Here is a 16165-nt window from a genome sequence, read left to right on the forward strand (position 1 = left end):
CTTCCAGTCCAGCTCTCTGCTGTGGCCCAGGAAGGGAGTGGAGGATGGCCCAAGTGCTTGGGCCCTGCACCCCCATGGGAGACCAGGAGGAAGCACCTGGTTCCTGGCTTCGTATCAGGGCAGCACGCCAGCTGTGGCGGCCATTTGGGGAGTGAACCAATGGAAAGAAGACTGTTCTCTCTCTTTCTCTCTCTCTCTCTCTCTCACTGTCTAACTCTGCCTGTCCAAAAAAAAAAAAAAAAGGTTAACAGTGGTGGAATTATAAGTAAATTTTTTCTCTGTATTTTTATTTTTTTAAGGCAGATGGAGGCTAAGCCCTTAATTTTGTTTAATATTTAATTTTTATTTGAAAGGCAGAGAGACAGATGGAGAGAACTTTCATCACTGGTTCAGTCCTCATAAGCATGCAACAGCAGGGGCCGGGTCAAGCTGAAGCTAGGAGCCTAGAACTCAATTCAGGACTCCCACATGGGTAGCAGGGACCCAAGCACTTCAGCCATCACCGATTCCTCCCATTAATGCCTACTGTGCACTAGTGGGAAGACAGAATCAGAAGCGGAATGGGCACTCCACCCCAGGCCTTCCTATCGGGGACGAGGGCTCCAGAACAGCGAGCATCTCAAGTGCTACATCAAATGCCCATCATGTTTGTGTTTTTAAATTTCCACAATACCTATTAATATTTGTGCAACTGGGAAACATAATAAAAGAAACTCCCACGTGTGCTTCTGTGTGAGCTAACATAAAGACGTCAGCACAAGGCCAGGGAGGGAATTAGAACTCTTCCTTTGGGGTGCGTCTTTTAACCTGTTAGATCTGGAGATAACCAAGCTGCTAGAGGAATGTTGGAATTACTGGAAGTGACATCTGCAAGGGACCTCACCGATCACTGCACTCAGCCTTGGCATTTTGCAGATGGGGACAGGGAGAACAGAGGAATCCGAGAAGACAGTGAGCATCCTTGACCCAGGCACTCATCGCCTTCTTAACAGGATGGAGCATGCACATCCATTCCACCAAAAGTTTCCTGTCACTCGGCCCTGAATAAAAGTCAACGTCTTATAAACAGCAGCTCTTTAGCCTCTGCCCTGACCACAGAATTGAATGAGCTTAGAAAACAAGGTGGGTTTTGCAGCATTCACTTTTCCTTTGCAAACCACTGGGATGAAAAACCAAAGTCCCAGCCCTCATCCCCTCCATCGAGGCTGTCTTGTTCTTGCTTCCCTCAGCTGAGAAGGACAAGGCTTCTCAGAAGGCATTTTCTCTGTCATGTGTGTTCTGATTATGAAAACATGACATCATAAGTGTATGAAATGTGAAAAATAACAGAAAATCCCAACCATGTGTTATGCTGCTGCTCCATGACAAGGATGGCTAACACTTTACAGGCAGATCCAGACTTCTCCCTTTTATGCCAGACACACCCAGGTAAGATTCTGCAGGCACAGAATTTCAATTATTTTAAGATTTATTTATTTGAAAGGCAGAATTAGAGGTGGAGGGGGGGACAAAAAGAGATCTTCCATCTGTTGGTTCACTCCCCAAATGGCTGCCACAGCAGAGGCTGGGCCAGGCTGACACAGGACCCTGGAACTCCATCTGGGTCTCCCATGTGGGTGGCAGGAGCCCCAGTACTTGGGCCACCCAACACTGCTTTTCCAGGCACATTAGCAGGGAGCTGGATCAGAAGAACAGCCAAATTTGAACCAGTGCTCATATAGGATGCCACAGGTAGCAGTTGAACCCAATACAGCTCAGGCTTCTAATGTTATTCAAAACATCCATGGCCAACCTTCTTGGGAGTGGGAACACCCAGTGCCCTGAAGGTGCTCAGCTCTTGGCCAATGAATTGTTAGCAGACGCCCTGCAAACAACAGCTTGAGATGTGCTGGCCTGGGTGGGGTCCCCCTCTCCCATGTGTGCTATTTCCCTAAGAAAACTTTCCCTCCAGTGGCTGCTCCCTGGGCCACAGTGGAATACACCTGAGGTGCACCAGGTCACATACACACCTGAGGTAAGAGGCAGATTCATTCACTCCAGCAGACTGGTATCTGGGAGAGTATAAATGGTGCTGCTCTAAGCCAATCTGGGTTGATAAACAGCAATCTCACCTGTGCACCCCCACCACGTCAAGAGGTTTTCCTCTCTTAGAATCCCCTTGACTTGCTTTGGGTGGTCGGTGCAAGGCTCAGCAGGTGTTGCTCTTCCTGCTACCAGGGAGGAACAGGGATAAAGATCTGCATCCAGTAGAGTCAGTCCCTCTGTTTGTGTTCCCCAGGGCCCGTGGCAGTCCAAGGAAAGTTGAATTCTTTCTGGCATTTTTTTTTTTTTTTTTTGGACAGGCAGAGTGGACAGCAAGAGAGAGAGAGACAGAGAGAAAGTTCTTCCTTTTTACGTTGGTCACTGCGGATGGTGCGCTGTGGCTGGCGCACCGTGCTGATCCCAGAAAGCTGTACCTCCCAGCATGCCTGCCCTTCTGTGACCCTTTCCTCTGAAAACTAATGGGTTCATCTGACTCTCTCATAAGTGACAGAATGCTAGCTTAAAATCCAGGCCTTTTGAATGCTTGGGATATGCCCTTTTTTTTTTTTTTAAAGATTTATTTATTTGAAAGAATTACCCAGAGAGAGAAGGAAAGGCAGAGAGAGAGAGAGAGAGAGAGAGAGGTCTTCCATCTGTTGGTTCACTCCCCAATTGGCCACAACTGCCAGAGCTGTGCCAATCCGAAGCCAGGAGCCAGAAGCCAGGAGCTTCTTCTGGGTCTCTCACACGGGTGCAGGGGCCCAGGCACTTGGGCCATCTTCCACTGCTTTCTCAGGCCATAGCAGAGAGCTGGATTGGAAGTGGAGCAGCCGGGACTTGAACCAGCATCCATATGGGATGCCAGCACTGCAGGCAGTGCTGGCCCCAGGACACACCCTCTTAAAACAGAGCTTAGGGCCCAGGGTTGTGGCTCCATGGGTTCAGCCTGCAACACCAGAATCTCATGTCAAACTGCTGTTTTGAGTCCCAGTTGCTCCACTTCCAATCCAGTTCACTCCGTTGTACCTGGAAAAGCAGTGGTATATAGCTCAAGTGCTTAGGCCCATCCCACCCATATGGGAGACACAGATGGAGTTCTGGGCTCCTGGCTTTAGCATGGACTAGCCACGCCTGCTGTAGACATTTGGGGAATGAACCAGTGAATGAATGAATGATCTCTCTCTCTCTCTCTCTCTGTCACTCTGTCTTTAAAATAAATAAATCTTAACCCAAAATAATCAGCTTCCATGATTACAGATGCCACCTGAAGGCACTCAGGTCAACAGCTTAACTGAACTCCCAGAAAACCACCCACATCAACTCCCTGCCCTGTGAGAGCACCAGTCTGCACGTCCAACCCAGCTGAGTTTTCTTAGTCCATCAGTGGACTGCAACATGACGGACTCCAGGCACTGACCACTGAGTGAGCCCAGGCACCCCACATACTGTGAATGCTCATAATAAATGTGTGTTTTAAGCTGCTGCGTTTCAGAGCAGTTTGGTACATATCATTAGATAACTGGAGCAGGCCTTCCTGGAGGCTGTAACAAGTGGCCAACTTCAACATCCTAATTTTCTCCAAGACCCCTAATGCTACAGCTTGAAAGATAAGTGGTCTGAATATCAAAAACCAACAGGGGGCAATTGAGCAGTTAACGCACTGCAGCATAACCAGTAGTGTTAATCCTGCTGCCGGCAGTGGAGGCTTTCCTCTCATTACCCCTCTCCACATGTCAGCTCAGTCAATGCCACATCAGTGTCCAGCACTGTCAACCTCTGCTCCCTGGAACCAGCTTCTGCATGTGGTTTCGTTCAGTTGGAAGGCAAAGAAACCTGTCTCACAAGGGTTGAAGTCATACAGAAAAATCCACTGATTCATGTAACTTACAAGAGCAGAATTAGGTATTTCTGGCTGCAGGAAGAACTTGATACTGGACATGCAAGACAGCACCTTTGCTTCCTCTCCATCTGTGCACACCTCAGTGCCACATGGTGGCCTCCCACTACCTTCAGACTTCCACTTAGGTCTTCCCCAGTTACAAGTTTCACAAAGCAGAACGTGTGTACCTTGTTTTAAATCCAAACCACAGCACTTCACCTCTGTGACCTTGGGCAAGTACTTAACTTCTCTGGTTCAAATTTTTTTCTTTAAAATGAGAACAGTAATGACCTCTACCCTACAAGGTTGTTTTCCTAAGTGAGGCAATATATATAAAGAACATGTATACATATATATTTATTTATATATAGCATAGTTCTACAAGAGTCACTGTTGTTTTTTGTAATCACAGTAATGGTAGTACCAGCAACGGATGCAATAGTGGATTTAACAATAGCAATGTTCTCTATTACTATTCAAGAACAGCAAAGAGAATCCATGCCCCAGCTTTCTCTGGGATTCCTGTGCTCCCTACATAGTCCATGAACACAGAACAGGGCCCTAAGGTAGGGAGTACTGATTGGCTCCAGGTGTTCGGAGCCCACAGCTGAAGCTGGTGTAGGGTGATTCCTGCAAGGCTGGGAAATGAGGGGCTCTCTCAGAAAGGGAATGGACTCCAGGAAGGCAACTGAGATTCCCTAAGAAGTGAAATTCTCAGTGCTCAGAAGTCCCCAGAGTCCTGTTGTGCTGAGCTGGGGAGCTCCACTCAGGTGAAAAAGCTACAAAGGTCTGACTAGGAACAAGAGATTTTCTCATGATGAGTATGTGTGTCAGCTGTCAAAGTTCCTGGTTGAGTCTGTCAGTCCTCTCAGAGTTGAGAGATCCTGGGAGGGAGTTTACCCCAACCTTGAAGCTAGCAGGAGCCAATCCTTGAACTCCAGCTGTATTTAAGTGGCTGAACCTAGCACAATCTAGCACATGGCATTTCAGAACCAATCAGTACTGGCTCAAGAATGTGGGTGGAAGAACTGAAAGGGAGAGGAAGAATCCCTATTAATTGTAAAATTTGATTTATTTATTTGAGAGAGAATCAGAGAGTGAGGGAGGGAGAGAAAGAAAGTTTCCATTGGCTAGTTCACTCCCCAAAGGCCCACAAAAGTATTTATTTATTTGAGAGACAGAGAGAGCTCCAATCTGTGAGTTCACTCCCCAAATGTTTCCAATGACCAGGAGTCTGGAACCAATGCTGCCCCCCAGGGTCTGCATTGGCAGGAAGCTGAAGTCAGGAGTCAGAGTTGGCTACTGAACCCAGGCATAACCACTATGCCAAACATCCATCTATATTTCATTTTTTTAAAGAAAGGCAGAGTGATTGGGTGAATGAATGACAGAAAGTGGAAGAGGGGGAAACCTTCCATCTGTTGGTTCACTTCCCAAATGGCCACAATGCCCAGGGCTCAGCCAGGCCAAAGCCAACAGCCAGAAACTCTGAGTCTCCCATATGGGTAGCAGGGCAGCAGGGGTCCAAGCACTTGGGCCATCTTCCCCTGCTTTCCCAGGTGCAACAGCAGGGAGCTAGATCAGAAGTGAAGTAGCTGGGACTCAAACTAATGCTCACATCGGATGCTGGCATCATAGGCTGCAGCTTAACCTGCTGTGCCACAGCACTGGGCCCCATATTTCATTTTTTAAAGGAATACTGATTTTGAATCCCAAAAGGGTGTCTACTTCAGTTGCACCAATATGATTTGCATAGGACATACTGTGGCTGTGTGAGATGCTATCACTGGAGAAGGTGAAAGTACACAAGAGCTATCCATTATGGTTCTACAGTGCATTGTTGTCCAAAACTAAAAATAAGAACACTTAAAACAAAAAAGAATGCTGTGAATCCTGAATTTATGGTACACTAATGAGTTCCCTAATGATGTTCTAAGCATTGATCCCTCAAAGTGAGTTCATGTAAATCTACTTACTTATCCATGAATAGTTTCTAAAAATTACATAAGTAATATATAAGGAATAAAATTATAAATACCCTAGGAAGACAAACATAAAAAATTATATGAAAAAATAACTCTAAGACATTGCTCAAATTTAAAAAAACATTCTCGAAATACAGAAGCTTAATACATACTGTATTAAGTATTTGAATAAGGCATGGGCTTAATTTTATTCTTATAAAACTGATTGGTTTTGAGGGGAACTTGCTGACATGATTCCAAAGTTCACCAGGGCAAATAGAGTGGAGATGATTCTCAACAAAGGTCTCTGAGCAGAGCCATCAAGGAGAAACAAGGATGTGCCAGAGCCATGCACACAGCTTGTGAGAGCATATGGTAATCTGGTTGAGGTCACATTGGTAGCTCATAGCAAAGGGAAGCATTTTTTTGCTCATTTTCATTTAGTTCTCTCTCTGAATTGTGCTTTTTAAATGACTCATGAATCAAACAAGGAATCAAAATGGGAAATTATCATTTTGAACTGAACATCAATGGAAACAAATATTTCAAATTATAACTATTACAGGAAACAGTATGATGGTGTCTAAAGACATTAAAAATAAAACTGCTAAAAACAAACAAACAAATGAAAAAAACAAAACAAAAAATGCTGGGTTCTAGTGACGGTTGCTCCTCTCCCAGTCCAGCTCTCTGCTGTGGCCCAGCAGTGCAGTGGGGGATGGCCCAAATCCTTAGGCCCTGTACCTGCATGGGAGACCAGGAGAAGCACCTGGCTCCTGGCTTCAGATCAGCGCAGTGCGCCGGCAGCAGCGGCCATTGTGGGGTGAACCAATGGAAAAAGGAACACCTTTCTCTCTTTCTCTCTCATTGTCCACTCTGCCTGTCAAAAAAAAAAAAAAAAAAAAAAAAAAAAAAGACACAAAGCAGCAAACCCAGGATGGACAATTCTAGAGAGCTAATGCACAGCACAAGGACATGCCAGTCACCTTCACATTATGACAAGGAAATACCTGACACAGGCCACATGATAAAGAGGTGATGGAGGTGCAGGGTCGAAGGGTCATATATGGTGACGTCTTCCTGCAGTCAGTCCCAAGGCCACCTGGGGAAGCACAGGGCAAGGGACAGGGAGCACATAGCTCTGTGTCCGACCTCCTCTCCAGGTAAAGCCACCAGGACCGCATCCCTGCCCTGCCCCAATGAGCTCCACTAATCCAACAATCTCCTCCAGGCCTTACCACCAGACACCACAGTCAGGCTGAGTTTCCACCCTTTTAATACTGTACAGTGGGGACTGAATTTCAATACGTGAAGCCTCAAGACAAGATACGTGAAGACACTCAAACTACATCCAAATCCTAGCCAGGACTACAGGTAACAAAAGTGTCCTGTATTGGGGATTCATGCTAAATGAATGGATTTTAACTGCTCTTGCCAGTAAAACAAAAAACACAGGTAACTACAAGACAGAATGGATATTTTAATCTGCTTCACCAGAGCAACCTTTTCATTATCAAATGCATCCCATATCATGTTGTATACCTTAGAAATACACAATAACATTCATTTTTATAAAAATTTGTGGGTTCAAGGCTGGCGCTGCGGCTCACTAGGCTAATCCTCCGCCTTGCGGCACCGGCACACCGGGTTCTAGTCCCGGTTGGGGCACCGGATTCTGTCCCAGTTGCCCCTCTTCCAGGCCAGCTCTCTGCTGTGGCCAGGGAGTGCAGTGGAGGATGGCCCAAGTGCTTGGGCCCTGCACCCCATGGGAGACCAGGATTAAGTACCTGGCTCCTGCCATAGGATCAGTGCGGTGCGCTGGCAGCAGCACACCAGCTGTGGCGGCCATTGGAGGGTGAACCAACGGCAAAGGAAGACCTTTCTCTCTGTCTCTCTCTCACTGTCCACTCTGCCTGTCAAAAAAAAAAAAATTGTGGGTTCAGTTAAAGCAGTATTGAGGGGTAGTTTATCATTAAATGCTGACTTTTTTTTTAATAGTTTTTTTTTAAACTTTTATTTAATGAATATAAATTTCCAAAGTACGACTTATGGATTACAATGGCTTCCCCCCCATACCGTCCTTCCCACCCACAACCCTCCCCTTTCCCACTCCCTCTCCCCTTCCATTCACATCAAGATTCATTTTCGATTATCTTAATATACAGAAGATCAGCTTAGTATACATCAAGTATGGATTTCAACAGTTTGCTCCCACACAGAAACATACAGTGAAAAATAATAGATGATTTTTTTTTTAAATGATGATGAAATCAGAGCAGACCTATTGTCATGTTTAATCCCAGTGAGAGTCAAGTTGGGAATTGATAATTTCTTTTTTTTTTTTTTTTTTTTTTTTTTTTACAGAGGATCAGTTTAGTATGCATTAAGTAAGGATTTCAACAGTTTGCACCCCCATAGAAACACAAAGTGAAATATATTGTTTGAGTACTCGTTATAGCATTAAATCTCAATGTACAGCACATTAAGGATAGAGATCCTACATGAGGAGTAAGTGCACAGTGACTCCTGTTGTTGACTTTACCAATTGACACTCCTGTCTATGGCATCAGTAATCTCCCTATGCTCCAGTCATGAGTTTCCAAGGCTATGGAAGCCCTCTGAGTTCTCCGACTCTTATCTTGTTTAGACAAGGTCATAGTCAAAGTGGAGGTTCTCTCCTCCCTTCAGAGAAAGGTACCTCCTTCTTTGATGACCTGTTCTTTCCACTGGGATCTCACTCGCAGAGATCTTTTGCCAGAGTGTCTTGGCTTTCCATGCCTGAAATACTCTCATGCGCTTTTCAGCCAGCTCCGAATGCTTTTAGGGCTGATTCTGAGGCCAGAGTGCTATTTAGGACATCTGCCATTCTATGAGTCTGCTGAGTATCTCACTTCCCATGTTGGATCACTCTCCCCTTTATTTACTCCATTGGTTAGCGTTAGCAGGTACTAGACTTGTCTATGTGCTCCCTTTGACTCCCAGTCCCTCCACCATGACCAACTGTGAACTGAAACTGATCACCTGGAACAGTGAGATGGCATTGGTACATGCCACCTCGATGGGATTGAATTGGAATCCCCTGGTAAATGCTGACTTTTTTTAGAAAAAGAAAGTTCTTAATTCAATGACAACAAATTCTATGTTAAAAAAAAAAAAAACTAGAAAAAGAAAAATAAATCAAAAGCAAAGAAATAAAATGATGAAACTTAAGGTGAAATCAATGAATACTGAAGAACAATAGAGGAAAAACCTACAAGTGTCCCTAAGAAAGTCAATAAAATTGATAATCCTCTGGTGATACTGGCCTGGGAATACATAGGGGAAGGAGACACAAATCACCAATTTCAGAATAGGGAATGGTGACATCACTCAAACCCTGCACACTCCTACATTAAAGGGATAATAACAGAATATTTTAACATGCTAATGTCAAGGAAACCAATGACCTAAACAGACGAGAGAAAGTCCTTGAAAGACACAACTACGAAAGCTCACAAAAGAAATATGCATTTTGAAAAACTATATATTTATTAAAGAAACTCAATATACAGGAAAATTAAAAATCCTTCACACACAAAAAAATTCCAAGAACTGATGATTCCATGAATTTTATCAAAATCTCAAAGAAGAAATTATAACAGTTTTGCATAACCTATTCCAGAAAATTAAAGGAAATACTGCCTATCACTTTCTATGAGGTCAGCATTACTTTGACCTCAAAACCACATAGAGATATTAAAAGGAAAACAAAAGCTGCAGACCAATAGCCTTAATAAATATATATTCAAAATTATTAACAAAAATTTAAGCAAAGTACATACAATGATAGGCAAAAAGGGGCTGGTACTATCGCACAGTGGGTTAAAGCCACTGCTTGAAGTGCCAGCATTTCAATTCTATTTTGAGTCTGAGCTGCTCCATTTCCAATCCATCCTCCTACTGATGCACCTTGGAAGACATCAAAAGATGATCCAAGAACTTGGAATCCTGCCACTCATATGTGAGACACAGAGTTCCTAGCTCCTGGCTTCAGCGTGGCACAGCCCTGGCTATTGTGGCACTGGGGGAGTAAACCAGTGAATGGAAGATCTCCCTTTCTCTCTCTCTCTCTGGTTCATTCCTTGCTTTCCATATTAATGAATTTTTTAAATGGCATACAAGAAAACACGTTATGACCAAATGAAGTTTATCCCAAGTATACAAGATCTATATATATGACATCACTGTTATTCACGATATAACAGACTTTTAAAAAATCACTCAATACATACAGAAAAAGCATTTGACAAGAATCAGCATTCAGGGACCAGCACTGTGGCATAGTAGGCTAAACTGTCTGCAGCACCGGCGTCCTCTATGGATGCTGGTTCATGTCCTGGCTGCTCCTCTTCTGATCCAGCTCCCTGCTAGTGGTCTGGGAAAGCACTAGAGGAGGTCCAAGTGCTTGGGCCCCTGCCACTCACATGGGAGACCCAGAAGATGCTCTTGGCTCCTGGCTTCAGATCAGCCCAGCTCCAGCCCTTGCGACCATTTGGGGAGTGAACTAGCAGATGGAAGACCTTTCTTTCTATCTCTCACTCTCTCTGTAACTCTACATCTCAAATAAATTTAAATGAAATTAAAAATAAAAAAAAGAATCAGCATTCAACCCTAATAAAACTCTCAGCAAAGTAGAAGAGAAATGTTTTCAATATGAGCAGGAAATATACTAAAAACCTGCAGGTACTATCATTCTTGTTGAAAATAAAGAACTGTGTCTAAAATCAGGAACAAAGTAAGGATGTCCACTTTCCCCATAGTGCTAAGATTTCCAGCTGATGCAATAGGCAATTAAGGAAATGAAAAGCAACCAAAGCAGAAGAGAACAACTATTTTCAGATCACTTCCCAGTATACAAGAGGCTCTAGGTAGTTCAGTAGATCAAGAAAACGACATTAACAACATCTTGAGGTAGATTCTGTCTTTACTAGCCAGAGATGTTATGGTTCATGTAGGAAATTCTATGGAATCTACACAGAAGCACCTGTAATTAATAAGTAAGTTAAATAGCACTGCAGGATAAAAAGTTAGTTTACAAAAATCAAGAGCATTATTATGTCTTAGCAACAATCAAGTGGAAACTGAAATTAAGATACAATATACACTATAATAAAAATGAAATTTTTGGAGAAACTTAGCAAGATATCTATAAAATCTGTGCACTGCAAACTAAAGAAAATTAAAATCTAAGTAACTGAGAGATAATACTATGCCTTGGATTGGAATATTCCATATTCTTAAAATGTCAATTAGTGCTAAGTGAATTTATAGATTCAATGTACTTCCAATCAAAATCCCAGCAAGCTATTTAAAAATAGAAATTGACAAACTGTTCTAAAATTCATATGGAAATAGAAAGGACACAGATTACCCTCCCAAAAAACTAAACTATAAGAGAACAAAATTAGACGAATAAGTCAGCTGAACATAATAATGAGTCTAGAAATAGACCTATACATATATAATTAACTGATTTCTGACAAAGATGAAGAACAATTGGAACATGTGAACGTGTGTGTGTGGAAAATGAGAGCGAAAGAGATTAAACCCAAACCTCCCACCTTATACTAAAATTAACTCAAAATTTATCAAACCAAAATGTAGAACCAAAACTGCAAAAATTCTAAACAAAAACATGCAGAAAATGTTTGTGACCTTGAGTTAGGCAAAGATTTCTTTGCCTACAAACAAAAACTACAATCCAAAATATAAATAAAAATGATAAATTAGGTTTCTTTAAAATTAGGAATTTCTACTTTTCCAAAGACATTAAGAAAATTAAAAGACAAACCAGATAGGGAAAAAAATAGTTGCAAAGTATATATCTGATAAAGAACTTATAAACAAAACACAGAAAGAACTCTAAAATAATTAAGAGAAGATAATACAGACAATGTAAATAGGCCAGGTAGTTGAAGGAGTATTTTACCAAATAGATTCATGGATCATAAGTAAGTGCATATCCATTAGAGATCACCCATTAACTCAACATCAATAATCATTAGGGAATGGAAAATCAAAACCCCAGTAAGATTCCACTGTATAACCTATTAGAAGCTCTAAAAGTAAAAGATTGTTGGCAAGGAGGCAGGACAGCAGAAATCTAATGGCACAAATATTTTATAAAATAAGTGGCCAGTTTCATAAAAAATTAACCACATACCTACCATTCCACTTTAAGGCATTCACCCAAGAGAAATAAAAGCTTATGTCCACACAAAGACTTGTGTGTTAATATGAATAGTAGCTTTGTTTGAGGTAGGCAACAACTGAAGTAACACAAATGTGCAATCGGATAAAGAAACCGCTATCTGTCCACATGATGTGATGGTACTCAAGAATAAAAATGGAGAAAATCATACTGATTAGAGTAGATGAAAGAAACCATATCAGGGGCTGGTGCTGTGGTACAGTAGGTTAATCCTCCACCTGCAGTGCCAGCATCCCATATAGGTGCCAGTTCAAGTCTCAGCTGCTCCACTTCTGACCCAACTTTCTGCTGTGGCCTGAGAAGGCAATGGAGGATGGCCCAAGTCCTTGGGCCCCTGCACCCATGTGGGAGACCTGAGGAAGCTCCTGCCTCCTGGCTTCGGATCGGCACAGCTCTGGCCATTGTGGCCATTTGGGGAGTGAACCAGCAGACAGAGGACCTTTCTCTCTGTCTTACCTTCTCACTGTCTGTAACTCTTTCAAATAAATAATCTTTTAGAAAAAAAAAAGAAATGAAACTATACCAAAAATAGTGCATACTTCCTGATTCCGCTGACGTTAAATTCCAAAAGATGAAAACAAATTTACAACAGAAAGAAGATCCTTAGAGGGTCAGAGAAGTGGTAGGCGGAGTTGCAAGCAAACACAAGAGAACCTCTGGGACTGATGGACATGATTTTGACTGTGAAATGCTTCCTGGGTGACACCTATATGCCACATATTAACTTGTCCACTTCACAGGTGTGCAGGTGATTGAACATCGAGAATGCCTCAAGTAAAGGTGATAAGCTTAAAGATGTAATATGCCTCAGTATGATGTTGTGAACATGAATAAGACGTAACAGGACATAGCACTGCAGGTGAATCTGTACCCATAATGAGTTAGTAAGAGCATAAAAAATAAAATATGACAGGATAACACAAGGATGGACATCGGAAATTCAGTCTTACTGAACTAAGCACTCCATCCACTCCCAGTCCTTGGTGTAAGATTGTATCTTAGGAAACGGCACTGTGAACAGCCACCACACATTCACACCCCCACTCAACTATAAAAAGTCCTAATTTTGTTGGCAAAGGATACTGACCCCAAAAGCAGCATGGCAGTGCCCCCAGACAGAACAGTCAGAGCCTTTCCCCATGTGGTGCAAGTTATTGGTCAAGAATCAGGCTGTCCCCAAATTCAGAAGCACCTCTTTTCTTGTACAGTGTAGGGGAGGATGTGGGGGACCAGAAGAGTCATTTTTTCAATCTTATCTAAATTCTACAGAAAATAACAAAACACACCCTAGAGCATTCCAGCAAAACCAGCAAATGGTTTATGACTCCATTGGCTACTTCTTCTCAGATTGAAGAGTCAGAATCTCCCAGTACCTGGGACCAATACTCAGAGAGAAGGCGTAGAACTGCTGGGTTCATTCATTCAACAAGAATGAATCTTCTAGACCCCGCTCAGTGTGTTTGGGATACAACAGGGAACAAATATAATAAAATTCCTAATCACATAGACCTTACATTCTAGTTGGCCACTGGGGGAGGGTTTATTTACTACCATAATTCTAGTAAGTAAGTGAAAAAATAGCCACTGGAAAGGGGCATTTTCTGTGCTTAGGAAGAAAATGTTGAGCAAGGTAGGAGGGAACCAGGAATGCTTGCAGAAGGAGGATGGGGAAGGGTGCAGATGAAATTTAAAGTACAGCGGTCTGAGCAGGCCACGTTATGGAGGCAGCCACTGAGTGAGCACTAGCAGGAAGCAAGGACACAGAGTGTACAGATAACTGGAAGCAGGAAAACCATCAGGGAAAGTTATTACCAACATTTAATATTCAAGAGATTTAACATAACCAAAAAGAAGAGGAGCCAGCACTATGCTGTAGTATGTTAAGCATCCCCCTTTGGTGCCATGTCCCATGTGGGTGCCAGTTCCAGTCCCAGCTGCTCCACTTCCAATCCAGCTCTCTGTTGATGGCCTGAGAAAGCAGTAGAACTTGGATGGCCCAAGTGTTTGGGCCCCTGCACCCTCATGGGAGACCCAGAGGAAGTGCCTGACTCCTGGCTTAGCCCAGCTCTGGTCCTTACAGCAATCTGGGGAGTGAATCAGCAGGTAGAAGAGCTCTCTGAGTCTCCCCGTCTGTAACTCTCCCTCTCAAGTAAATAAATGGATCTTTAAACATTAAAAAAAAGAGACCATGTGATACAGAATGCCCACATTCAAAGACGGCAGCCACAGGAACTGAACAGATGCTGCCCAACTTGGGCCTAGAATCAGAAATTCCTCATCATCCTCAGCCCGCTACAATTCCCACCTCTCCCACCTCTACACTTTACTAAACTTATTTCCTGCCTCTGGGCACGATGACGTCAGGTCTGAGAGGTCACCATGGCTGGACTATGTAGGTGCCCATTACTTGAGGCCTTTGCTATAAATGAAATTATGTCATTTCATGGCTTTTAAACAGCGGCATGATCCGGCTTAGGTATTACATAAGTTATTTTGACTATAGTGTCACAAATTAAACAGGAGAAGCAGGGCAAGAAGCAGTGAGGAAGTAAGCTTGAGTACTGGTGTAGTCCAAGCTAGAGATGGTGATGACGCATCCCAGAGTGATATCAGGCCCTATGGAGTAAATTGCTTTTTCTTTGCTGATAAGAAAAGCTGAGAATTCAGAATATTCATGGCAGAAGTATTAACTTGGTATGTTTGGAGGCCAGAAACAGCATCATTCCCTGACAGAAAGGATACCTCGTGTGAAGGAAAGACAGGAAGCAAAATGGATCCAAGGGCATCTCATTTTGTTTGAGAGAAAGAGAGAGCTCCCATCTGCTGGTTCACTCCCTAACTTCTTGCAATGGCCAGGGCTGGACTTGCCAGGTCAAAACCAGGAGCCAGAACTCAAGCTAGGTCTCCCATGTGGTTGACAGGGACCTGACTTGAGCCATCACATGCACTAACTAGAGTCAGGATACACAGGCAGGACTTGAACCCAGACCTCCTGAAGAGAGCCATGGGTATCTGTAACTGCTAGGCTAAATGCTCTTTCCACAAATTTTCTGAAGTTCCCTTTTATAAAGGAATTGTACTGGAGCAGCTTTTGTGCAGTAGAAGTCACCTGCTTAGAGAGGAAAATCCCCCAGCTGGTCATTTCCCCAGTCTCAGCCCTGACTCCCTCCCCCACCCCGACCCTCTCACTATGTCACAGCATGTCCCTCACCAAATCCATTCAACTCAGACACCACATGCACAGGAACTGTCTCACCTCTATTCCTCTCACCATTCCTAGTGCTACAAACTGTCAGTGAGTGCTTTGTCAAATTAAACAGAAGAACGGGGCCTTTGATTATATGAGTGCATTGGGGGAGGGAATCTGCATTACTTAAATAACCATGAATGCATAAAGTACACTTTGCTAGGCTGGATATCATTACTGAGGGGCCCCACAGAAGCAAGCAATGTAGGGCAGCAATGCTCCTGAAGCAGCCACTTCTCCAAGAGTTCCTTCAGCATCACCCGCTCCACGGTAGCATGGAGTGTTGGTTTCACCTGATAATCTAATGACATTTGCAGCCCCAAACCTGGGAATTATGACTGCCACACGCCTGAACCAAGCTTCTGCTGAGTCATGCAGGAGTCATGGCAGGGCCGTGCTGCTTCACGCTTAAACACTGACTCATTCTCCACTCCATCCAAAGTCTCACTTTAACTTTGATAAACACAGCCCAAAACACCAGGAGTACCACATGGACAGTTCCCTGATAACCAAGCTACCAGCCTCAATAACCAAGGAGGAGCATCACTGGTCTCCGAAGAGACAGAGAGACAGGTTGTAAATATCATTTATATGGAGAAGAAGGAGCTACCTTTACTCCAACCCTAGTGAAATCCACTGAAAATTGTTTAAGCGAATGGCTGAATTCTGATTTAGTGACAGGTATATAATCCCTGAGTTCTAACAAAGGCAAAGAGGAGACGAGGCCACAGTAAAGAAAAATATCACTTGGGTTTCCCCCAACTAATAGGATCATATAAAAATGAAATGGAGAATAAAAACAC

At 43.2% G+C, this 16165-nt stretch overlaps 1 long non-coding RNA gene across 9 annotated transcripts in view; it reads right to left on the minus strand.

Moving 5' to 3' along the window:
• Positions 1-16165, minus strand: part of LOC149122116 (uncharacterized) — a 137885-nt gene that overhangs the window by 27967 nt on the left and 93753 nt on the right. The gene's annotated exons all lie outside the window — the stretch shown is intronic.

Source organism: Oryctolagus cuniculus, chromosome 15, assembly GCF_051225735.1.
Source record: "Oryctolagus cuniculus isolate XC-2025 breed Fujian yellow rabbit chromosome 15, ASM5122573v1, whole genome shotgun sequence".
Lineage (NCBI taxonomy): Eukaryota > Metazoa > Chordata > Mammalia > Lagomorpha > Leporidae > Oryctolagus > Oryctolagus cuniculus.